This window comes from Periplaneta americana, chromosome 11, assembly GCF_040183065.1.
Source record: "Periplaneta americana isolate PAMFEO1 chromosome 11, P.americana_PAMFEO1_priV1, whole genome shotgun sequence".
Classification (NCBI taxonomy): domain Eukaryota; kingdom Metazoa; phylum Arthropoda; class Insecta; order Blattodea; family Blattidae; genus Periplaneta; species Periplaneta americana.
The window spans coordinates 109,962,031-109,989,280 of record NC_091127.1 but is presented as its reverse complement, the minus strand read 5'-3'; the positions used below and the strand labels follow the sequence as shown (position 1 = coordinate 109,989,280).

Below are 27,250 nucleotides of genomic sequence, written 5' to 3'. Positions count from 1 at the left end.
GGCTTCTGTGTAGGGACACCTGATTGAAGGTTACAAATCACGTTAATGCTTTAATGGTAGACATTTATTGTCTACAATAGGAATGTACTGTATATACTGCATCTGTACAGGGTGAAATATATTTTGTGCCGTATACTGTGACGGACTGTTTACATGTTGAGACACGAAGTAACGGCGCGCTCCATCTCCCAGTCCTCTCGACCAACACAACATTATGTCCATGCGTTCTGAACTTAATGCTATTCTGTGCCCAGGACCGAAGCCTGATGATTACACTGAACTGAAAGGAAAGGGTATTGAACATTAAACGTAAACAAACACACAACAACCCTTCTCGTCTCTTACAAACAAACAAACAAACAAATAAACAAATAAACAGGGGTGCACACATTCGTATATATTGAGGTATCCCCGCGCAAAAACATTTTTTCCTTATTGTTAGATCTATCACACCTCAGAGTTTGCCGCAGAGGTTTTGAATCACCCTGTATAACTCATTAGTTAGAGCTAACCCTCAGCTAAGTACACTTGAAATACTTCGATTTATGAAACGAATTAGATTAATTCTTCATTTCTTAAAATAATTGAGTTTAAATATTTTGTATAACTAAATTGAACTGCACCCGAGCACGAGCTTCTGCTCTTTCGGGCTGCAATGCCTAATGTAGTGGTGATCTAATGCAGTGGTCGTCAGCACTCGCTGAAATGTTAGCAGAGCCGTCCCGTGTTCCCCGTCGTGCAGCAGGAAGAGGTAGAGAGCACACCCGCTAGCAGCTACGAGTACACTATGGTGCATTGTGTTCTCTGCGGGTAAGAGACACTAGACCCACCGGGTGCTCTGTGCTGACGACCGCTATGTATTCAATAAATACATTTGAATTGTGGAAAGTGTTGGTGGATGACGAAATAAAAACGGGAAAACCCCGAGAGAAACCCTCACAACTTGGCTTTGTCCGACACAATCCAATTCCTTCATCGCCGAGATGTGAACTCGGAGGCTCGATGACTCGATGATTAGTTGGAGGGGTGATGGTTGGCTGGAAGAGCGTGTGATTACTCGCTTGGAAAAGTGAGTGAAGAGGTTTAGATTCATAATTTGATATAGGCAGTGCATTAATTTCTTCTTACGTTTATCCATTTTATTATGATTATTATTATTATTATTATTATTATTATTATTATTATTAGTCTGTTATTTCATAAACAAATAACAGTAAAAACACAGTCTAATATATACAGTCACGAAGCTTGAGTTGTGAGGGTGCTAGAAACAATAGACTGTGCCGGTACTATTTCGCATTGTCTGTAATGAGGCGATATTAGCGATCCTAGTGGTTAGTAACTATCTATGGATGCATATTTACTACGTATTGACCTTCATGACTGTATATACTAGACTGTGGTAAAAACCTGAAATGTTACACCATCTCTGTAGACCTACTTTCCATACTCAGAAATGTAGAACATCATTTACTACGGCGTTGGACTCGGTGTTTATCATTTGAGTTTCATGCTTCGCTGTAGTCAAACAGTGGTTCCGTGCGGCCCTGGAAAATTGCCTGAAGCTACAGAGTCAATCAACAAACCATCAATAAACCTGGTGATTTGCGACCCGTGTGCTGGAAGTATATCGTGTGCGCAAAGTTCCCGACCTTGCCTACTTGCCTTAAATGGCAGCGAATCCATTAATGATTTCACGGAAATGAGCGAACTTGTTTCTTTCCCATTTTTGGTCAGTTCTCTGTTCTAGTATGAGGAAATACCTGTGTAACATGTCTGTGGGTCGAGGACTGTCTTATTAAACACACTCTGCTTGTGTCGTGTTTCAAACTACATTTGCTTCACTATCATCAATACAATAATATTACAGTAATAATAGTAATAATAATAATAATAATCATCATCATCATCCTCGTCACAATAATAATAATCACAATAATGTAGGTATTACGCTTTTTGACAACAAAACAAAACCAAAATATAATACTGTATATCAATTGATTTAAAAAAATAAATTACCATTAACTGAAACGCCAAATAACATTAAATGAGAAAAGTGTATATACATATATACATACATACATAGGGTGACCAAACGTCCTCTTTTGTCCGGACATGTCCTCCTGTTTAGGCCTTTGTCCGGGGTACGGCCGGTTTTTGAAAAAATCAAGAAATGTCCACCTTTTCGTAACTTGTGTGTCTGATATTTTGAAATTATCTGATTTGACGCTTCTTGATGCAAGAAACTACTGCTAACTCAAAATATGTTTTTAATAGAGACGGATAAACATGAAGCAATATATTCATATACAGAATGGTTCAAAACTTATGTTACAGAAGAATATGGTAGATAGAGGCCTAGAGGGTACTAAAACAAATCTTTTTTAGTAAGCAGTGTGCATAATGTCTCGTACCGGTACGGTGTTAGAGCTGTGTTAGTGTTGGGTTAGCAATCATTCATGCAAGACCCTGACAACGTGTAGTACTGTGCTTTATAGAAGCAGTTCAAAATGATGCCCCCTTGTTCGACACAATATTGACATCGTCGAAGAATAGCCGTATTCGTTCAAGGAAGTCAGTTGTAGTACTTCTTCCATTGTAGACATGTAGTATGAATGATGTCAAAGACTGCAACAATCCGTAGAAGATCATTGATATGGTTTACTGGTGTGGTTTACACGACATTCTTTACACGTGTACACCAGTAGACCATATCAACGATATTCGTACCGTTGGACACACATTGCTTACTAATAAATGTTTGTTTTAGATCCTCTCTACCATATTCTTCTGTAATATAAGTTCTGAGTCATCCTGTATATGTTCTAACATTTCTGTATTATGTCCTTTTTTCATTTTTATTGGTTTATTTTACCTGAAACAGGTAACTTGTCCCAACCAGAATTTGAGCCCGGACCCGCTCGTTCCACGGTCAGACATGTTGTTACTTCACAGCGGTGGACTATGTACTTATTAGTTGCCCTTAAAATTAAAGAAGAAGATAACTTGTGAATGAATATACTCAAAATGTTGTTACGCATGTCATAAAATAACATGTCTCCACATTTCAAAATTTTCTTCATATAATTTATGTTAATAGCCAGCTTTCAGAAGAACATCTGGTTGCTGCTGAAGACAGATTTCACTGAAGTTACTATTATATATTCTGTATAATTATTAGTGATCGTGAAGCACAATTTATCAAAGCACAAGAAAATAATGTATTGCTCAAGTAATTTATAACGCAACAGACGGACATATAATTCGCTTTATTATATTCTTCTTCTACAGGTCATATTTGAGCTGAAATCCGTAACAAACTTCTTCGTTGTATAAATGTAGCTTTTAAGATAATAGAGAACTTAAAAATTGAAATAAAAACTTCTTTCTTCTTTTGTTTCTCACGTAATTATTGGAAACTTTCTGTCACAGACTAGGAAGTTTACGGATATAAGTTTAGATTTTAACGATATCCGGAAATGTTTTGATGGAGTTTAAATAAAAGGTTTGAAACTGTGTCGCCATCCACTTTGCTTGGTGGATAAAATTCATAATCTCATAAATAAGCGTTTTGTAGTGACCGTAATATCTGAAGAACATTCTTGTGACGTATGAGATGAATTTAGCAACTGCAATGCTCAATATTACATTCTAAATAACGCATAACCAGGTTATTATATTTTAATTAAGTCTACAAAATTTTCCGGAAAGGCAATGGTTGTACATAAAAATATACTTTATCCATAACTTGTATCTAAACTAGTCTTTCTTTTACCGTCCTTAACAACCTAATCAATGCCTTATTCATACAGTGAATTAAAAATGTTTAATTCACGGAAGTAAATTAAAATTTTTAAAATCACTCTCTCCATGAAAACCAACACATTAGCAACAATACAATCCATACATTCATTAATTAATTTATAACTTCTTTACAATCAACATAGGCTATTACAAAGAAAATGCTTACAATTTAAAATTAGATTTAGAGACCAGTAATGAAATGTATAACCCCAAATCACATATAGATTGCTCATTTCTATGTTAAAATCGGTTGCATTTTGAAGAGAACAACCGCCAGGATCGCCACCCGTCCGCCGTAACGAACACGAGATGGCAGTACAGTCGCATAACATGTTGAAATATTTCTCAATTCGTAATGTGTAGTATGTGTAATTTTAGAGCTCCTCGTAAATTACTCTCCTCTGTTTTCGAGACATCTCTTGCGTCAGAAAACAAAGGGGAGACAGTTAATCACCAAAATAGATCATGGTAGATTTATATATAGCATTTTGATTTTTCTATTCCCGAAATGCAGGGACAGATAGTTGCGTATACATTTCGAAATTCAAAGGAAGTAAGTCGTAAAACTGTATGCAAAGTGGAACATTCATCTCACCATATCACAAAATGAAGATTTCGAACTTACTTCCTTCTGGTTTTCGAAGTAAGATCTATCCCTTCGCACCCTTCTCCCCTAAGGAAAAGGAACAGTGACAATTTAACGTTAATTCTTCTAATTTTTTTTCTCTGCTGTACATCCTCATGCAACGTGATCTAAGCTCATTATCTGAACTTATAATAAAAAAAACTGTTGAACTCCCATGGCGTAGAGTTCGGTGTTCATATAAGACAATACAGGAAACCATATTGACGAAGAACAAACATCCATGCGTACATAAGATTCGAACCCACAGCCGAGGGTTTAATAATTTAGGGTGCTATTCATAGACATTTCGCTAGCCCGCGCTACGAGCGCGCTAAACAGGATTCATATCATATCGCTGACACTGGTTTATGAATACTATAAACGTTAATTCGCTGATCATCCACCGAAAGCCCCCCGCTAAGAATGTTTATGAATACGGCCCTTAAAGTTCAATAATATATGCGTACGATTTCCATTCGTCCCGTTTATCCTGGAAGAGTTCTGTTATTTCTAAATAGCACCAGCGTCCCGAAAAAGTGTTTGGTACTCGAAAGTTGTCAGTTGTCAGTTTCTGAACGTAAATATTCTTCAGATATTGTAGTTCCGTTCATTTTCAAAAGAAGGCCGAGTAACGTTCAAGGTTTCGAAGGTAACTTCCCCAGGCTCTGGTACGGAGATCTACAACGTGTATGATATGTGATTTACAATGTTGTTTTAATAACATAATAAAGTGAAATTAATGCATATAAATATATTATATTAATGGATTAAATAGGTGGATGTTATCAATTAAACTTTTAATTTATAATAGGCCTACATGAAATTCATTTCTATTCTTTATTTCTAAACTTCGATAATTAATGAAAACAATGTTGAGCAGTAAGCCGTTAATTGATAATAGCAGGAATTCAGCGATTTACCGGGCCTATTAGCAGATTCTTTCACTTGGTACAAGGGGTGGGAGAACGGGCCCTGGTTAAAGATAATCACTGTAGTATAATTAAAATTATATATTGAAGTCTCAAAATTCGGTATCGGTAGTTAGTCATAATTCAAAATCACTACCACTTAAAAAAAAAAATACACCATTAGATCAGGCTGGCTTCAAGAGGCTACATATTTTAAGAAAATTCGAATGAAACAATTTGTGAAGTATGCAATATCTGTAAACAACAGAATACAGGTTGAACAAACAGCAAAATGCAAGTATCAAAGGTACACATCATAGCTGAATAATGCCATTTAATGATCCCGTATATTTTTATTAAATAATATTAACAACAAAATTATTACAAATTTATGAATGAATATAAATGGTTATATTCATAATTACACTGTAAGGTTTTTTAAAGTTTATTACTCCTTTCACGATCAACTTGAGAGATAATTGGCTACTTTCTGGCGCCTTGTTGGTATATAGTTGGTGACATTTATCTGGAATCATCTGGCAACTCTGGATCAATAATGAGGTGGTATTTTGGCAAGAAGAATCCGAGTTTTCGTCATGGGAGTAAAGTCGCATTTGCCTTGCAATAGCCTATGTGAAAATTTCGTATAATACGCAATCAGGTAAGCAGTCCAAACGAGTTTCGATCCCACGCCCGAACGCAGCTATGGAGCACGAGACTCAAATCAATGGATGGTGGTCTATACAGTGGATGATATTCTGTTTCATACTGTTATCTTGTAAATCTTATTTTTAATGATAATAAACTATGCATGCCATCAACATCACTATTTGTACACTAATTAGCCATAATTAAATTCCTATTATCAAGTAGTTGAGATAATCTAACAATTTATTTACCTTCACAACATTGTGGACAGAGATGATCGGAGTAAAGAAATCAGAAATGGTTCTGAAAAAGTAAATAGTGTCTTCTATAGAAGTACAGTAGGCCTATACAGTTGTAAATAAAGACAGAATTCCAGATAACTTATCGAATTTCTGCTCTTACATGACTGTAAGGAATATTTACCATACTGGCTTGACTTTTCGAGAACCAGTCCCGGCACTGATCCATAAGGGTACCTATAGGTCCTAGGCACTTATGGGAATTAAGCACCCTATGTATACGATGGAAAGTGTGACGGGTGGCCTGGGTGGCATCCGTGACTTCGATTCTAACGGGCGGACAATCCTGCCTCAGGACTCCAAGATCACCCCAAGCCCTTCTTAAATTGACAAAGCCAGGTCCCAACCTCAGACGAATATTAAGCAACATTGGAGAACCGCACTACTCCAAAGACTTCAGCCTTGACTGTTTTAACTATTGCAGATGTTAGATGAAATGAGGAATAGGTGGAATGAAAGAGGGAAACAGGAGTACTTCGAGAAAACCCTCTTCATCGTCTGCTTTGTCCAGCACAAATTTCACCACGACCAGATCGGGAATCAAACCTGGATGGGAAACCAACACAATAACGTTGAGTCACAGACGCGGAAGTGTTACCATCATAATAACTGCACTAATTATTATAATTTATAAACATTTGCTAATCTGTGCTGTGAGATTGTGAGGGAAGATAAAACATGAGGGAAGGACTATATAGCAACTCACAAATTATGCTGGCTCGTGCACACACTATGAAAACCGGAAGAATTAATAAATAAAATGGTACTGAGGTGGAATACGCAAAGAACTAAGATTAAGAAAAACTTGCAGGAGAATAGTAATGGGTGAAATAAGACGGCAAGGTAAATCTTGAAGAAGTTTAGTAGCCTACATGTTTGAAAATAGAACCCGATGACGAAAGTTAAAATTCTATGTTCCACGTAGTAACGAAATGCTAAATAAGAAGCGTACGGTGAATCATTAGCTGAATATTTTCGTTAATTCGATTGTCTGCAGGTTCCGCTTATATCGGAATGTCGTAGAAAACAGCTGTTTTTGTCACGGACGTTCGTAGGTAGCATGAAGGTACAATTGCGCGCATTCTTAATCTTGACCTTGTCCTACATTGGAGAAGTTTCGTAGCAGCATATTTTTAAGAAATGACAACTGAACGTATTATTGGCTAAGGAATTATCAGTGGCGTATTCAGGGAGCGGAAGTCAATATTGTCACATGCAACCCTTAAAACAGAAATTAGAAATTAAATAAAAATATAATTCTCTTATGTATGTGAATTTATATTATTGATTTATTGGTTTATTTTATTATATATTTAATAATTTTGTTTATCCAAGAGTGCAATATTGTTATTTCACTTCTGTTTTTAATTAATTTTGTATTATTTCAGTAGAATCTTCCATAACTTTTCCTTAGCAAATTTCTTAAATATTTCATAACCTCATTTTCTCCATGCTTTGTATTGTCAAATCTTTGGAAATAATATATTTTTATTATTTTTATGGTTATCATTATATATATATATATATATATATATATATATATATCAGTGCTGTATACATTATTATAACTCTACCAATATTATTACATTAATGAGAACAGTAATCACTGAATACAATGATTGACATTTTATTTGATCCACATAACTGTGAATGTGAATGTATATATATATATCTTTCTTTAAGCAATATACTTTTTGGTGAGGCGGCACTTCACGTTATTAGTATACAGTGCCGTCTCCCCGTTTTACAATGCCTCTCGTACAAGTCATTTAGAACATTACTTATTTTTAATTTATTATTGCAATTCTTCCTCTATTCTTTACTTGTCTGTCATCAATTCTTCCATTACTTTACTCCTAACCCATTATTATACCAAAAATACTATACTTCTAATTTTTGACTCCCTCTCCTGTATTACACATTTCCCCTCACTTCACATCTCTAACTATTTGAACTTTTCACTGCTAACTTTTCCACATTGCTACTTTATTTAGGTCTTAGTTTTCTTTTCTCACGATTTATTTCCCCTGCACACCATTTCTTTAAGTCATACTATTTTTTCACCTTGTTTTCCCCTCTTCCTTCATCACTGCTCCCTGAACTATCTCTTACTTGCATTACTCTATTTCTCGTCTGCCTCGATTTAGATCTTAGTTCCTTCATCCGCTTCGGAATTGCTCCTATCTGATGTCCACTATTTCCGCTTCGGAATTTCGGAATTACTCCCATCTGATGTCCACTATTTCCATTCGCTTGCACTTGAGTATTGTTCTGCTGTGCTTGTTGAATACCAGTTCGCGTCACTCTTGTTTCTTCTTCAGATGACGTCACTGGCTGCTTTCCGGAAAATTTCGCTGAGTTTGACACGCTTGCAATCCACATAAATGATACAAAGAAAAGATTTGATAAAAACACTTAGGCCTACTTCAAAATTTGAAATAATTTACACTTATTTTGTTTTTCTTTTAATTACACCGAATATTGTTGATGTTACTAGTTTATTATAGTTTGTACAATTATGGATTTTTTGTTAAGGTAGGCTATCCATATTTGTAGCCTACTGCAGTGCATTTGATTAACGAGAAAATTTTTGTTCAATTTTTGGCCATTAAAGAATAGAATTTTTCTATAATTGGGTATGAAAACATTAACATCTCTTAGCTTATAGAGTGTTAGTTGGGAGACCGGAGGGAAAAAGACCTTTAGGGAGGCCGAGACGTAGATGGGAGGATAATATTAAAATGGATTTGAGGGAGGTGGGGTATGGTGATAGAGACTGGATTAATCTTGCACAGGATAGGGACCGCTGGCGGGCTTATGTGAGGGCGGCAATGAGCCTTCGGGTTCCTTAAAAGCCATTTGTAAGTAAGTAAGTAAGTAGCTTATTTTTCCAGTACCTATAACATATTTTGAGACTTATACAAAAATAGTAGTATTTTATTGTACGAAAATAGCACCATTTACGTGATTCGGTTGTATCTCGCCACACCATTGTGATGTAAAGATAAGGCTTCAAGTCTTCACGCAACGATATTCTCATATACTGTAAATTTTGCTGGTCATGGACTTGACTACCAATTTTTCAATCTCGTATGTCGCTCTGGCATGTCTATAAGTAGGCCTATTTCTATTTTATGGTTTTGGTGTAAACCGTTATTATATGTAACAAATTATCTGACAGCCTTTTGTCTATTGTGCTTCCGAATCATTTGGTACTTTTACAATTTTATTATGTATTGCCACTTCCTACACTCTTTACTTATCATCAACCGTGTTGATTTTAATACAGGAAAAAGTAATGTACTATTTTGTTAGCAGTATGGTCGAAACCTGGATGTGTCATACATAATAAGGCCAGGAATTATGGAGGCTTGCCAATCAGAACTCATACTTTGAAAAACATAAATTTCTTAAATGTAACCAATTTCTCATGAAGTATAATAAATGTCATACAACTTAGCAGATAAAATTATTTTTCCTTTGTAATTAAATGATAACTAAACCCGAAAAGACAAAGTATATGATTATATCTCGTAACCAGAATATTGTACGAAATGGAAATATAAAAATTGGAGATTTATCCTTCGAAGAGGTGGAAAAATTCAAATATTTTAGGGCAACAGTAAGAAATATAAATGACACTCTGGAGGAAATTAAACGCAGAATGAATATGGGAAATGCCTGTTATTATTCGGTTGAGAAGCTTTTGTCATCTAGTCTGCTGTCAAAAGTCTGAAAGTTAGAATTTATAAAACAGTTATATTAACGGTTGTTATGTATGGTTGTGAAACTTGGACTCTCACTTTGAGAGAGGAACAGAGATTAAGGGCGTTTGAGAATAATGTTGTTAGGAAAATATTTGGGGCTAAGAGAGATGAAGTTACAGAAGAATGGAGAAAGTTACACAACGCAGAAATGTACGCATTGTATTCTTCACCTGAAATAATTATGAACATTAAATTCAGACGTTTGAGATGGGCAGGGCATGTAGCACGTATGGGTGAATCCAGAAAAACATATAGAGTGTTAATTGGGAGACCGGAGGGAAAAAGACCTTTGGGGAGGCCGAGACGTAGATGGGAGGATAATATTAAAATGGATTTCAGGGAGGTGGGATATGATAGGGATTAATCTTGCACAGGATAGGGACCGATAGCGGGCTTATGTGAGGGCGGCAATGAACCTGTGGGTTCCTTAAAAGCCATTTGTAAGTAAGTTGTAGGTAAGTAATTAAATGATAACTGAAATGTATAATCAATTCACCTAATAATTGAAACTCAACGGACAGTTTGAAATATATCCGTAATCTATGCATTAACATTAACCAAAAGCAGCTATACATTCACGTAATTAAAAATCGTGTTCCACAATATGATTAAATAAATGATTACTCAAATACAAATTAAAGACCTCCTCGGAAGAAGGATGTTACATCAAATTAATTAAATATGTGACTTACGTGAAAAAGTAATTCTGAAGCATTCATTTATAACCATAAATTATTGCATCCGAAAGCTTAATAAACATGTATCCTTGTAGTCAAATGGTTCAGGTAGTAAATATTGCCCTAACGAAACGTGTATTGTAGATTTGTTGGTTACACCTTTATTCCCTGGAGGTCTTCAATTAATGCTTAATGTTCGCTCTTTTGGCCCATTCCTTCGTGATCGGAATTATACACTAAAAGAGATTCCTTGGCCAAATAATCAACACTACAACAATGACAGACCTTGAGTAAACACACAACAAATAAAAGATAAAGAATGGAAACATAATATCTATAGGTGTTTCGGAAATGGGCCAAATTACACGCGTTTTCGAGAAGGTGTAGTATATAGGCCTAATTAGTAACTTAAAAATAAAAAATTAGCACTTTACAAATCAGATTTACCATTTTGTATCGTTTTAAATGTCAGTATTTAGCATTTTGTAGCGTTTTCGGATGGAAAATTTTTAATGGAATGACTGGTGTTTAAAATTCAACGTCATCAGTATGTTAAGAAATGCATTTTCTAGACTTTCCAGTTGAAATTCTTGACAATAATAAATAAGTACAGGAACGTATAAAATTATAGTGAAATTGTGAACATTAACAAACATGACGAAATATATGGTGTGATTTTATACTAATCCATCTTATTACTCAATCGTACCACATACAACTTGTTCGTGAGTGAACTCTGGATCTAAAGAGATTGCATAGGCAGCCAATATTCTACCACCAGCACCAGACAAATTAGTTGAAAACACGATATAACGGTACAGATAACAACAAAGTGGGTATTAGGAAAGTCACAATCCTGTGCTATTCATGTCATAAAAGCTAACATGAAGATGTGACCAAATTGTTTGAAAATAAGGTAGGAACCTATAATTATGTGATAGGCTTTTAGATAGATTATGATTTTTTTACATAAAGCATAAAAATGTCTCATAAAATGTAATAAAATGTATCTCTGATTTCACAGAAACACATATACAGAATGGATTAAAATTCGCTTTCCCCAAACACTTCCTTAAATTTAATTACATTCAATTTACATTTGACTACACATTCCTTTACAGATTTTGTTCAAAATGGAGGCCCTGTTTCTCGATACACAATTCACAACGTTTAGACACCGGTTTACAGATGGCAGAACATAACTCACGATTTTAATCGATTTTGACGAATTGGATCATCTGTCGCAATTGATACAGATTTTCTGGTTTCTGAGCAAAAACATCATTTTTCAGGATAACTCACAGCGAAAAATCTCATGGCGTCAGGTCGCATAATCTGGATGGCCATTCTGTTGTGCGCTCGCTAATCCATTCATGGAATTACTGGTTCAAGAAGTCCCTCATTCCTACACCAAAATGAAGTGGTGCTCAATCCTGTTGCCATATTAACTGCATTTCGGCAAAACGAGAGCTGTTTTCAAGATATGATGTCGGAAAAACAATTGAAGCGGTGAGATCAATAACCATTCAAGTCCATTTATTCAAGTTTCGAGAAAAATGCAAAAACCTTTTTCTATTTCTTTACCTAATTATTATTTTTTGTATATAATGTTTCTGGTTGTTTTCGAGATCGAGACAAAGTAGTATACCAACTTTTAAAGTCGTAACACTTGTAGAAATATCCAAAATTTTAATTTCAAATTTTCAAAAATGAATGGCCAGAAGTGGACTTGAATGGTTATTGATCTCACCGCTTCAATTGACGCAAGAACATAGTTGCCAATCCACCACTTATTACACCAGCCATTCGTTTGTTCTAGTTATGGTATCTGTATATGTGTACAAGGTGGGATATGAAACCTAAGAACGAATATCGGGGAAAGCGATTTTTGACCCACCTTGTACTTAATATGCTTTTAAACATAAAATTACTTATTTTACAGTATTCGGACATTTTTCGCATTAGTCGTGATTGCGAAAATCTACCATCTCTGATCATTATGTAAACAAATTATGTATATTCTATATTTCTTCTCAGATGTGATTCTTAGAGTTATGACGAACAAAGAAGAAATCGACAGAGAACTTAGGAAATCATAATGATTGCATGAAACGTCTATACTCTAATTTAAGTAATAAAGTACAATTATGTATTTTCTGTAGCACTATGGTGTCCAGTAGAATCTCGCTAATCCGAGGCTCCGTTAAATTCGAGTCATCTACGTCACGCGGATGCTTATTGCCGTAATATGGATCCGCTCCGCCGAAGTCCGCGTCTCTGTCACAACAGTAGGAGGCACCCTATTACGCAAGCGATGGCGTGACACTGCCGCGCAAAAGCGACGCAACTTCCTGAAACAGAAGTCGCTTACGGATTTCTTAAAAATAGCCTCAATATTGTTTATTTTAAGCTAAAACAATCAATCTGATTCATAACACTATAACAGATAACAATGTAATGCACTTAGCTTTAATTGTTATTGGTTTTATTTCGTGCCTTACGATTTTTTCTACGACGCTTCCAAACCGGAAGTACCGTAACCTCGCTTCCCCAGTACCTCGCATTATCGAGATTCTACTGTATATTATTTGATGTTCAAGTATAGGTTATACATAATCCATAGACCCAACTATTTCCATGACTACTGTGTGAAAGATCGGAGAATGGAGCGAGACGGACCGACTGGAAAAACAAGATGCACGAAGTTCATCTTACATTTCTCTTTTCATGGTAGATAAAAGTGACGTCATGTCAAAACGTTACAGTTTTCTTCTCTTGTAGCTGGAACATAGGTGTTTCTTGTCAAAACAATAAATGCTGGTTCACAATAAACCGGGAATGGAAACTATTAACAATTAACTATTGTGAATGCTCACATTTAAATTCATTTATTTTAACATTTCCGTTCTCGTTCTCGTTGTCGTTTCCGTTCCCGGTTTATTGTGGACCAGCCTTAACATTATGTTCCTTTGCGGACGACTTTGAAAAAAAAAGTAATTTTGTGTTAAAATTATGATTGTGGAGTCCTATTTAAAATGCGATTTATCTTTTTCTGAATAGTGTAAAATAAGCTGTTTATGACAATATGTTCGTAGTAATTTGAATACAAAAATTGTAGGTTTCGATTAATCGCCTAAGGAATTGCATATGTCACGTAACGTGGCTACGGAAAACCGGTAATGCTACAGCCAGAGTACCTCAGGCACAATTAGCCTACCCGTACATTCACCCTTCTGCAAATCAGTAGAGTGAAGGAATAGGTACTGCTATTTATGCCTTCTAAGGTTGCTATGTTGCATTTTTTTTTCGAAAAACTCAAAATTCTTATTATGATGAAGGACGGATAGAACAGAGAAAAATTCTCTCCGGCATCGGGACCCAAACCCGGGTTTTCAGCTCTACGTACTGACGCTTTATCCACTAAGCCACACCGGATTCCAGCTCCGATGCCGGATCGAATCCCCTTAGTTTAAGTTCTATCTCTCAGTTTTTTCCTTTGGTGGCCTACCCTCATGTACTGTGTCATAGAATTTGTGACAGTGGAACAATGTTCAACGCACTATGTACAGAGGTGCACTCATTACGAGTGACTAAGTGGCCGGGATCCGACGGGATGAATTCCGTCTTGAATCACTAAGTGATTACTTATGTGTATCATATTATGATATACCAAAGTACAGTACAATGTAACGCAGAATTCCTGCACGGAAATATCATATGTATTTCGGTACATCATAATATACAACAATCAAAATTCTTAGTTCTTATTAGTCGTATCAAAACACATTATTTGGCAAGATTTGTCCCTAATGACTTGACCAGTAAACTATGTGATTTAATGAAATATGTTTCCTTCCATCAACTCAAAATATCTCATTCACAATGCTGAATTCCGTAAGTAAACAGAATTAAAACTGACGACTGTGAATTCCAAACATGATCAATTTTGCTTGCTCATCCGGAGTCGAACTCGGGCGTGGGTTCGATTTACACTTGGGTTGATTACCTGGTTTGGTTTTTTCCAAGGTTTTATCCTACAGAAAGTCGACTTTCAAGTAATCTCGTGACGAATCTTCGGTCTCATCTCTCCAAGTACCAGCTCGTTATCAGAAATTTCACCGACGCTAAATAACCTAGTAATTGATACAGCGTCGTTAAATAAATGACTAAAAACACGATAAAACTGCTCTTAAACTGTCACTTATAGGTACTCGTAAGCTATCACAACTTTTTTTTACTAATGACGGGTAACTTTACTATTCGTCATGAAATAAAGAAATCTGTAGAAGGTTTTTATGCACTAAAGTAACTCTGGGCCCACATTTTGAACTCTTCTTGAATTACGGCAGACGAATATAGTGGGACTCCTGTGGCGTGTGGTCATCATAGTACCATGACTACACAAAATCGTTCACGCCTTTAGCGGGCGGGATTCGAACCCGCAACATTTACTCCTGCGTGGCGCTAAAGCTGTGCATCAGTCGTCCATCGCGCCCGACCCGAATAAAGGGAGGGATGACTTACAGGTGGAAGGTGGAACAAACCTACACTCACGACCAATTGTATTATCTCTAGAGTTTAATTTTGAAGAGTGGGGTGAATGGCGCTAAATTTTGCTTGCAGCCAATTCCATGACCGTGAACACCACGCTTAACCGTTGGGTATAAGAACCGTCAAATATATATATATATATATATATATATATATATATATATATATATATATATATAATAATTAAAAAATTAAGCTAATCAATGGAAAGTAAATAAATGAAGAACAAATTCATAGTTAAATGTTTGGAGGATTTGTTATATCTCTAACTCTGCTTCCTAAGTCCATGGCTTTATGTGTTGCGGCCTACATTCGTCAGACATACAAGGTTTTCTATGACGTGGTTTGTATAACGTCAACTCTTTATCTGAACAAGAGCGTATAGCATTAACAACGAACAAATTATCCATTTATTTATTTTATTGGGTTATTTTACGACGCTGTATCAATATCTAGGTTATTTAGCGTCTGAATGAAATGAAGGTGATAATGTCGGTGAAATGAATCCGGGGTCCAGCACCGAAAGTTACCCAGCATTTGCTCGTATTGGATTGAGGAAAAACCCCGGAAAAAACCTCAACCAGGTAACTTGCCCCAACCGGGATTCGAACCTGGGCCACCTGGTTTCGCGGCCAGACGCGCTGACCGTTACTCCACAGGTGTGGATATCCATTTATATACGGGATTCGAACCCGTGATCGTGAATCTCAGTTGAGGTTAAAGCTTAGTTCTTGCGATGGCTGAATAATCTAGATCTTCTGCCTGTCAGTCAGGCAGGAAGGTGATAATGTCGGTGAAATGAATCCGGGGTCCAGCACCGAAAGTTACCCAGCATTTGCTCGTATTGGATTGAGGAAAAACCCCGGAAAAAACCTCAACCAGGTAACTTGCCCCAACCGGGATTCGAACCTGGGCCACCTGGTTTCGCGGCCAGACGCGCTGACCGTTACTCCACAGGTGTGGATATCCATTTATATACGGGATTCGAACCCGTGATCGTGAATCTCAGTTGAGGTTAAAGCTTAGTTCTTGCGATGGCTGAATAATCTAGATCTTCTGCCTGTCAGTCAGGCAGGAAGGTGATAATGTCGGTGAAATGAATCCGGGGTCCAGCACCGAAAGTTACCCAGCATTTGCTCGTATTGGGTTGAGGAAAAACCCCGGAAAAAACCTCAACCAGGTAACTTGCCCCAACCGGGATTCGAACCTGGGCCACCTGGTTTCGCGGCCAGACGCGCTGACCGTTACTCCACAGGTGTGGATATCCATTTATATACGGGATTCGAACCCGTGATCGTGAATCTCAGTTGAGGTTAAAGCTTAGTTCTTGCGATGGCTGAATGATCTAGATCTTCTGCCTATCAGTCAGGCAGTCTGAGTTCGAGTCCTGATGATTTTGCCTTGAAAAATCCGCAGTGACAATTTTGGCGGTCAAGGTCGCAGTTAGGACTTTTTTGAGGTTACCCCATCTACTCACGTTAAGACATCATCATTTCGTCCGATCTCCATTCCATTATCATTCCATAGCGTTCCCCGATTGCCGGTTTGCGACGCACGGAGGTGGCGAAACCTGGATAATCAACGAAACTTTGTGTAGTCAGCTGGTGTGTTTTGGGTATGTGCCTAGCTGGGGGGGGGGGGGTCAGCGTAAACGTTGTCTCGGATTTAGCGCTAAGATTCGCCCTTTTCCTTTAGGATAGCATAAGATTAAAGCCGCGTCATAATAGTTGCATATACCGCATCACTAACGAATAAAATATTAAGATAATGTAACTTTTATGATGTAGAATACCATAGATTTACACCAGTGCTACAGTTCTGTAAATTAGACCTGCTATCCATGCAGTAGTAAGTCACTTTACCAACCGTGCTAGAGTAGATGAAGTCACATGATTAATGACATTCTTACAGTTTCCTACCTATTCGTAATTGTTGCCAGGATCACACCAATAACACAGCCAGCAGTTTATGACGTAACGCAACAACAGTTCCAGTCTGTGACGCCTCCTGTCGTCGTTAAACAAGATTACACACACGGATTTCGCTTACCTGCGGGCCGGAACCAATTGGCATACTTCTTCGGTGCAACTGCCCACTTCCTATTTTGGAGTCTCCGCCTGATCGACTACTGCGAACGGAACAGAATTCACGCAGGCAGGTCTCGGCGTGTCACGTGAGTGATGGGTCGATGTAACAAACGAGACTCGACCGCGTTGTGCAAGGAAAAACATTTTCTTGTAATTTTTATGCCTTTGGTGCATAGACAGTTTTATTTAATCCCATTTCCATAGAGAAAAGAAAGAAAAAACTACGTGCGTGTCGGCGTCTTCATTTATATTCACTGCTGTAATTTCTTCAGAACTTATTACTTTCGTCTTTTGTTTTAAATGTACGAAATGCAGACACGAAAAATGTTAATTATGCTGGCTTAAAATGATTCCACTTCAGTGCTGCATGAAACTAAGATCTTTACTCTAAAGAACTGGATTCGATGTACTTCTGAAATATTTCCTTATAGACTTCTGAATCACACAATGTGACAATTGATTATTCACATCATTATTCCAATAAACGGAGCAGTTACGTATTGGAAAACAGAATATATTAATAAGCAGAACTTCGTTGTAAGTTGTTTAAGTCAGTGAACCGAATGAATTGGTTATTCATATTCAATCGATTATCCGCATCGCTATTCTCCTGAGTACAAGCCAAGTTGTAAATTAAATAAGGCGACCGATTCACATGGTTTTAATTCGCATCTTGAATCATCTACATGGAGTAATTTAATTATATAGGCCTACCTCAAACACAGAACTTGCTTAAGAGTTATTCACATCAGTGTTCCGAATTATGTAATATGAATTTACTCGGTTACAGTCATATGACACACACACACACACACACACACAATATGTAAGAAACATGCATTAAATGTGAATTATTCAAATTAGTTAATCGAGTTAGGCCGAAGAATATATAACAAATTTATATTTAGATATCCTAATGTTGTCAAATTTAATAGTTCTAATGTTAAATTTCAAAAATTATGTATGGATTTTATAAATAATGAAACATTGTCAATTTTAAATTTATACATTCTTATTGTGTAGTAGACATAGAACAAATTGTATTATATACTTCTTAATTTAAATTCAGGAATTCGTCCCTGAGCACGAGTTCTACTCTTTCAGAAGTGAGCTAAAATTGTATCTGTGTATACTATATTTAATGTTACAATTATTGTATTAGCAAAATAAATAAATAATTAAATAAAAATAAATAAAATGTGAGTTGAATTGATTCATATTATTCCTGTAAGTTCTGGTAATTATATTATTAAGGGATAGGTCTTCGCGTTATTCAAGTCAAAAGTTATGTTTTATTTAACGACGCTCGCAACTGCCGAGATTATATCAGCGTCACCGATGTGCCGGAATTTTGTCCCGCAGGAGTTCTTTTACATGCCAGTAAATCTACTGACATGAGCCTGTCGCATTTAAGCACACTTAAATGCTATCGATCTGGCCCGGAATCGAACCCGCAACCTCGGGCATAGAAGGCCAGCGCTATACCAACTGCGTCAACCAGGCCGGCTATTTTCAAATCAATGAATCGAATCGTGTTACTGAATTAACTTGTCGCCACTAACGCCACTATCATCGTTGTCGTCATCGCCGTCATCATAATCATCACCCATAACGACATCGCCATTGTAAACAGTACAATATTTCGGGAAGATCCAGCCTCTCTTTGGCGTGGTTTATCGTCGTCGCAGCTTTTTCGAGATAAGGCACAATTCACAGGAATTCATCAGCATATTTGAGCAGATGAGAATCCAAATGTGATTGTTGAATCGATTATCAATATCGGTTCTCCATCAACATTTGGACCGGCATGATTGGTGATATATTACTAGGACCAAGGAGTAAAAATTTAACAAAAAGTTAAAGAACAGGATACTAACATATTACAAAAAATAATAGCATAACAAAATCGACACTAAAAGATATGAAACTAATACCATAATAGAAAAAAGAAAGTAAAATACAGACCTAAAGATTGGAATGTAATAAAAGCAACTCAGTTTGTACAGATAGTTAAGATAGTTAACAGGGAAACACGTAAGGAAGGATACAACAAATGGAATGTAATAAAATAATAATAAAAAATACGAAATTTAAATAGGCTGTCACTAGCACTTCGTGCGAGTATGCAAGTGACGCACATTAGCACCTCCAAAATTTTAGTTTGTTGCTAGAATGCATTTAAATTAGGTAATTTTGTTATACTAGTCGATGGATAAGTAAGGGCGGACCGATTGCTTAGTCTTCACTTTCACCTGGATTTCTGGTTTTGGATTCATTTCGGAACTAGGATTTATTCGTCTGAAGTGGAAAATACAGAGAAAATCCGTGAGCAGATTGTGGTAGCTTGTGAAAGAATACGCATGATTCCTGAGGTATTCGTATGTGTTAGAGCAGTGGTTTCCAAACTTTCGAAGGCGCGATCCACTTTTGGGCAAAACTTCTTTATACGACTCCACTACCGAACTGGTAGAGTATTAAGTACCCATTCGAAAAATACAAATCTTTGTGGAAATGATAATTTTGCTCAAAATTAGTGGATATCATTCAAAGAACGGCCAAATTAGAAGAATACAATGTAACAATGACACGAAATATTATATTATGAACATAATTTCTAATAGACTACTTTGATGGTATTTTAGAACATATAATACTTTGAACAGTAGTTTGCAAAGCCACGATGTTATATAATAACAACCAGAGTCAAAATCAAATTAAGAAACTTGATTTCTGGTCGATATCATTTGACAAAAAGGAATGTTATGATGTATTCCAGGGCATTAAAGAACTCGAAGAAAATTTAGCTAAATATGATACGACAAAATAATACTGTGTTTGAATAATTTCAATGGAAAAATTGTTCCGGGACCAGGTATCGATTCCGGAACATTTCGCTTAGCGCACGAATGCTGTACCGACTGAGCTATCCAGTAACTACCCTCGACACCGTCCCATTTTTCCATTTATATCCACACAATTCAAATGGGCTGACAAGGCGCCAGAAACCCAACTCTGTGTGACTTGAATTATTGTGGTTTTCTGTTAACGTACCTACAGTGACGTATATATATTATTCAAGTCTGCTTCACAGGGAGCTTTACCTAAAAGTCAGATTTGCATAATACTGAGTTTGTTTTTGTGAATATGTAGTTACGTTTGCACAATTCTAAGCAATAACTTTTTTTAGTATTTTCCAAAAGACACTCTAAACAATACGACAATCACAGATGGATACTAAATCTATTTTCAGACAATTTCGTTCACTGGCTGAACATCCGCCCCCAAAACAGTGAAGGAAAGCTTCATTTAAATAAGCCTATGTACGTCCCTACTGATGGAATGTTGAAACTAAGCATCTTCACAGAGAGAATTTATTGTTTAATTACATCGGTCAACAACTTTCAAATTATGAAGTTGGTGACTGATGTAATTAAACAATAAATTCTCTTATATATTGATCAACTTATCTGAATAGCGAAAATAAATATGTCCTTCAAATGCTTCGCAGTTATGGATCAAAAGAATGCATGAATGCCCGAATGTGACTCTCATCAAAACATAGACGAAAAATATTTAATATTTTAGGAGAAAAATTCGCTCCGGCGCCAGTGATCGAACCCGGGTCCTTGGTTCTACGTACCAAGCGCTCTGACCACTGATCTACGCCGAATTCAATCCACAGCACCAGATCGAACCTTTCTCCTTCGATGTTTCCTTTTGTGGCCTGACTCCAAGTTAGGCATATATATGTTGACGTGTATCCAATGTCAACTGCCATTATACTAACAGCGCACTCAGTTGAGTGACTTGTTGGCCGGGAATGCGCAGTTATTATGCACTGCTAGCTGGAAGAATATTATAGCTATATTAATTTGTCCTACAGAATTTATCTGTAATATTGACACTTAATATTTTAGGAGAAAAATTCGCTCCGGCGCCGGTGATCGAATCCGGGTCCTTGGTTCTACGTACCAAGCGCTCTGACCACTGAGCTACGCCGAATTCAATCCACAGCACCGGATCGAACCTTTCTCCTTCGAAGTTTCCTTTTGTGTTCTGACTCCAAGTTAGGCATATATATGTTGACGTGTATTCAATGTCAACTGCCATTAATATATCTATAATATTCTTCCAGCTAGCAGTGCATAATAACTGCGGATTCCCGGCCAACAAGTCACTCAGCTGAGTGCGCTCCTAGTATAATGGTAGTTGACATTGGACATATACGTCAACATATATGCCTAACTTGGAGTCAGGCCACAAACGGAAACATCGAAGGGGAAAGGTTCGATCCGGTGCTGTGGATTGAATTCGGCGTAGCTCAGTGGTCAGAGCGCTTGATACGTAGAACTAAGGGCCCGGGTTCGATCCCCGGCGCCGGAGAGAATTTTTCTCCTAAAATATTAAATGTCAATATTACAGATAAATTCTGTAGGACAAATTAACATATCTATAATAGACGAAAAATCTCACTGAACTTGAAAATGATATAACTGTGTGTATTGAATACAGAGACCAGATTTGAGAGCTACTTTCTGAAAAAGAGACATATTTTGTCGCATTAATAAAATTATATTTTACTTACTAATGGAACTTTTTTATTCTTTTGTTAGGTAAATGTTGTTGATATTTCTGAACTCACAATAAGTGTAAATTAATAAGGCGGTTTTTGTTTTATTTTGTAAATCATCTCGCGATCCCGCTCAGTTCTTTACACGACCTCCAGTTTGGGAACCACTGTGTTAGAGGATTAGAGTCCTGTCTCACGACTTATTGTAAAGTGTTGGTTATAGAGATATTATGTTACTTCTCACGAAAATGAATGTTCTTAACTCAAAAACCAAATATTTCCGGACTCATGTCAATATAAAAAACCATTTTCATGCATTCCTTACGTGAAATATAGGCCTATTCAAGTTTTGCCCGTCATTTTTGGGATACTCTGTATATCCAAAAATGCGAATGAGTATCCCTGGTTAATAGTTAATTTCTCTTCTGCGTTACTGTAGCTATTTAATCAAAATCAGTAATCTTTCTGTTGTGTAATTTTTATTACCAGCCGGGCTCAAAACTGCTTTTACGTTCACGGTTCGGCGTGAAATAAACTGCGCATGTGTTCAGAGATTGCAGTTTCGCGATTGTACATCCCCTCGGAACATCGCATGTGCCGATTGCGACAAAAGAATCTGTACTATTTTGATGGTTATAGCTTGTTCCTTAAGGCTTAAATTTTAATATATTTTTATGGATTTCTTTACTCTTCACGGTGCCCAAATACAATATCTTATGGGTTATATTACGATACTCCGCATGGCCAACGTGATGCCGTATATTGTCTTTGGTACAGAGCAGACCGCGACATCGTATTGACTATACATCACATAGTCTTGACAAGGTTAATATCCATAAGGGAAAAAAATTACTTTGCGTTGATTATATGAAAATAGCGGAGCGTTAACAGATGGACGGAAAGAGTTGAAACTAATTATCTCGTATGGAAATAAAAGACACTGCTGTGATGATAAAATTAGCAGAGGTTTTATTCCGTCAGCCTTTTAAGTCAGAAATATTATACGAGTTGTTGTTATTGTTGTTGTTGTTTAGTCAACAGGTTTGAATTTCACATGTGATACCAAAAAGGCACCACTTATGAGGCAACTAAGCCAGAAGATTGTGGCCAGTTCCTTTCCCCCCTCTATTGCATACATTGCCGACTACTACATATTACACTAATCAGACTTCATTATACTTCATTATAAAATTAATTAAATTTTAGCCCTTATGACACTTCAAAGTAAACTAAAACAATGTTTGTTTCATTTCTCTTTGTTGTGCCGCGTTGCTTCACTGACACCAAATTGTTATGCGCGACAAATGGCTTGCAGAACTACAGAACTACATTCGACTCTCACCAAAGACCAAACTCTAACTTATCAGGATTTCTGATACCACCATTATAATACTGTATAATGGAAAAGAAGGTTGACTGTACTTCGTTTCCACTTATCTCAAAATTTCACTTGTTTAGTTAACTTCACTAATTATACTTAATTTGGCTCATATCACTTGTTTTACTTATTATGCTAGTTTTTATCAGGATATATAGGAAATCTAATAATTGGTTTCTTAATTCATGTTCAATATTAAATTAATTATAAATAAAACTATATATTTTAATTTATTGAAGTACTAACATAATGAATTACTTACAAAAAGTATTTGTTTTCTTCGTCCTTGTGTACGACACCTGATGCCATAATTTTTTCCGAACTTTCTTGAAATATCTTCTCCAATCCATGTCTCTCAGAAACATAATAATAGGTCAATAATAATGAGTCATTTCTTTACGCGACTTGCAGCAACGGGTTTTTGTATTCTCAACAATCGCATTTCACCTTTAATCGGCAAAGTGCTCTTAAAATGTTTATGCCTTAAGAAAAACCGTAGTGTTATCATAATTAAGACAGAATACAAATTAGCACGTCGGTTTATCTTTAACAGCAATAACGTTATAAGTGAAAACAAAGCATTTCCGCTCAGGAAAATAGTTTTGTTAACATTCCGTCATCGATAGCCAATTAGAATTAAACACGATCATACGTAAGCGATCTTGCTTTGATATGGAGTGATTGAATTGTGAAGACTGTGATTCTTATCCACATGCGTGTCAACGTCTTCTGACCAAAGTTCGTAGCTATGTCAGCTAATTCCCTTCCTGTAAAACAATACATTCTTCACATTTCATTAAGTTCCTTCTCGAAGCTTTTATAACGTGTTACAATATTTCTCAAATATTTCCTAAGATGATCATAGATCATACACCTATAGAGAAAGTACTAAGGATAGTTATACCCTGGGTCACAACATCTATATTCGATGGTAAGGTCCTTAACTTACCGTTATCCAGCTCGACTCTACAAGCGTGGCTAGTGTCGAGAATCGTAGATCACATAGTCCGTCAGAGACTATCCAGAGTGCACTACAGAATTAAAACAATGTTAGCCTATAGATCTCGCAAGCAGAGATTACCGACGAAAGGAATGCGAACGAAACAATTCGATAAGGAAGAGCGGGCGACAGGAAAGGTCACGAGATAACTTGAATGATATTCAAGAGAACAGTCGGAAGAGAAATGACATCGATAGTATCAATCTCGCATTGTGATAGTTACATTACGATTACATTTTTAGTTTCAGTTCCACTGTATGTGAATATGTGCCTTGTTCCAAATACGTTTATTTTATTATGTAGTGATGGAGCATTCCCCTCGCAGAGTATCGTTATTTTATTCGTAAACATGATGTTGAGCGTTTAATTCGCTTCGAATTTTTCTCTTGCTACGCTCTTCATTTCTACAGGCGATGTTCCTGTCTTATCTTCTTGGTAGAGGCAGTACTATTTTTCGGTAATCGTTCCTTGCGCGAGCTATACTAACATTTATCTTCTTATTGTTATTAGGCATCTTCGCTTTTGAGCAGTTCCAATAGTCTTTTTCCCTAACAGCGATAGTTATACCTAAAATCCAGACTTTTATGTAATATTGATCCTAAAATTATGTACATAAATATGTAACTAAAAACCTGAAAATTTGTACTATAGTCAACGCAAAACGACTATGAACATTGGATAAGCCAATTGGAAAGCTGCTTGAGGCACACTGTTGCCAAAGAGACACACCGAGAGCGACAGAGACGAAGATAGCTGCTATCTCTGTCTTACGCTACACCTTTGAGTGATAACCTGTGAACTGGAAATATTTGTCAGATATGTCTATAATAAATGTAAAATAGCCGAGCGACGTGACTCAGTGGTAAAGCAATAGATTTGAATTCGGGAGGCCCCAGGTTCAAACCGCATCAATCTATTGGTTTCCTTCAGTCACAAACGCAAATGCCGGATTGGAAATTTACATACCATGATTCATCACCGCCTTAATCACCATTATAATAATAATCTATGCTAATATGAAGAGAAAGTGTTTGTATGTGTGTAGGGTAAGGTTGCCTATATCGCACCACTTTAGAATTTATAATTTTTATTAAACAATACAGTTTTTATTTTCTACATTCCTTTACAGAGATACATTCCCAGAACATTTACCTTTCATGTAAAAAAGAATCCTTGAATTTGATTTAATATTTTTTAATTAGAATGACATTTTCGAAACACTTGTCAGTGGTGCTATTTAGGCAACTAGTTTCCTAAACAGCACCTGCGGTTCCTTAAATCGCACCTCTTTATCTGCAGGGAACAGGATGAAAGAAAGCTTTTAATATTGAACATATTGAACAGTATTTAATATGAATAATGTAATAAATGCAAATTACAAGTTTATTGAAATTAATGAAAGAGAGTGATGCTTCTTGAAATGAAATTGAAAAATAGAGCATAAATTACCTACATTTAAACTGCCTGAATGCGCTTTTTTTTTGTTACACATTTGCCATGTGCTTCACCAGGCAGTTCATACTGTAAACTGCGTCACCTTTTCTCCACGATTATCTCGAAGCCACCGAAGAATTGCTTCATGATATAGGCTATGCCGTCTGAAATGGTTTGAAGATATAAACATCTAAAGGCTGGGCCTATGAGTATTATGACAAGGAAGGTGAAGCAAGAGCACACCATTTTCCTGAGATAATCTAACAGCTTCTAATTTTTTGGACTGGATCGTATAGGTGGACATACAGAAGCAGCATTTTTTTCTATGACAGGTTTGAGTGGCAAATAAAATGTTTCAGCTATTCGACAAATAGTTCATTGTTGATGAAACCTGACTCAGAGCAAACAACTAACGGTCCTGGAGAAGCACCAGCTGATAATGTAGGAAGCACTCTTTGACGTTTAAAAATTATCATAGGTGGCACAAATTACCTGGTGCGCTTGTACAACACACACATGTTGTATTAACGCCCTTCTCACTACTTGATATTGCACCCACCTGATGCATTCCTCGTTCAGCTAAAATTTTTGGGGACTTCTTTTGTAAGGTTAGAATTGCTACAGTTGCTCATATCGCACCGGTGCGAATTAGGCTCCTACAAAGTGGTGCGAATTGAGAAACTACGTCATAAATTATTATTTCCTTCATTCTAGCCTATAATCACCACATGTTCAAAAATCGTACAAAGTTAAATATTCTTTAATATTTCCTTAAACCAGTAACATCTTAAGTTTATGGATTGCTTTGCATACAAATCCGTTATTTAGTTACAAAATGCTAGCTAAATATACATCCACCTGAGCGATTATATTAGATACACTATCACCATGCTGCAGACACAAAGAAGTGGCAGAAATCAAGTGACATGGTGAAAGTTCATGTAGTAGATTGTAGCAATACCACTAAATGCCACATTACTACAGTAACTTGTTTTAAACTAGCAGTGGTGCCATTTAGGAAGCGGTGCGATTTATGTCACTCTACCCTGTAAGGTAAGCTAAACATTTTTTTTTTTTTTTTTTTTTTTTTTTTTGCAGTTCGAAATTTCACTTTATCACACAAATCAAATATGGTTCGGCGTAAAACATATTTCTGAAAATCATCTGAATTGGCTGCGCGCTTCTGCAGTGTGCGATGTTTTCCGGGAGACCCAAAAATGTTTACACCTCCTATTTTAGCTGACTCTTTGTCCTCTCTAAGAACATTCGTAACAGAATGCACAAGCTTGAACTGTTAATTTCCAACTTTGGGCGAAATTTGTAATATCACGCACTCCAGTATTTGACAGTTTCTTGAAAAAAATTTACACATCAAAAACCATAGCTTTGGCCTGCTAATGCAAAACTTTGCGAGTAGTCACTACCACGCGGTTTACTGGTAGTCTACTGTGCTTGCTAAATGACATTATGAAACTGAACCTTCCAACAACTTGGAACACGTC

General features: G+C 36.6%; 2 protein-coding genes across 6 annotated transcripts in view; one reads left to right on the top strand and one right to left on the bottom strand.

Moving 5' to 3' along the window:
• The window catches only part of LOC138709235 (serine-rich adhesin for platelets-like), a 305,457-nt gene extending 288,008 nt beyond the window's left edge, over window positions 1-17,449 (bottom strand). For 3 of the 4 annotated variants that reach the window (XM_069839861.1, XM_069839862.1, XM_069839864.1), the window contains exon 1: window positions 17,329-17,406. The gene's annotated coding sequence lies outside the window, so the exon portion shown is untranslated. Of the gene's footprint in view, window positions 1-17,328 lie in introns of all 4 variants that reach the window. The other variant, XM_069839859.1, reaches the window with a different exon arrangement.
• Kat60 (Katanin 60) overlaps window positions 1-27,250 on the top strand; it is a 169,043-nt gene that overhangs the window by 56,525 nt on the left and 85,268 nt on the right. The gene's annotated exons all lie outside the window — the stretch shown is intronic.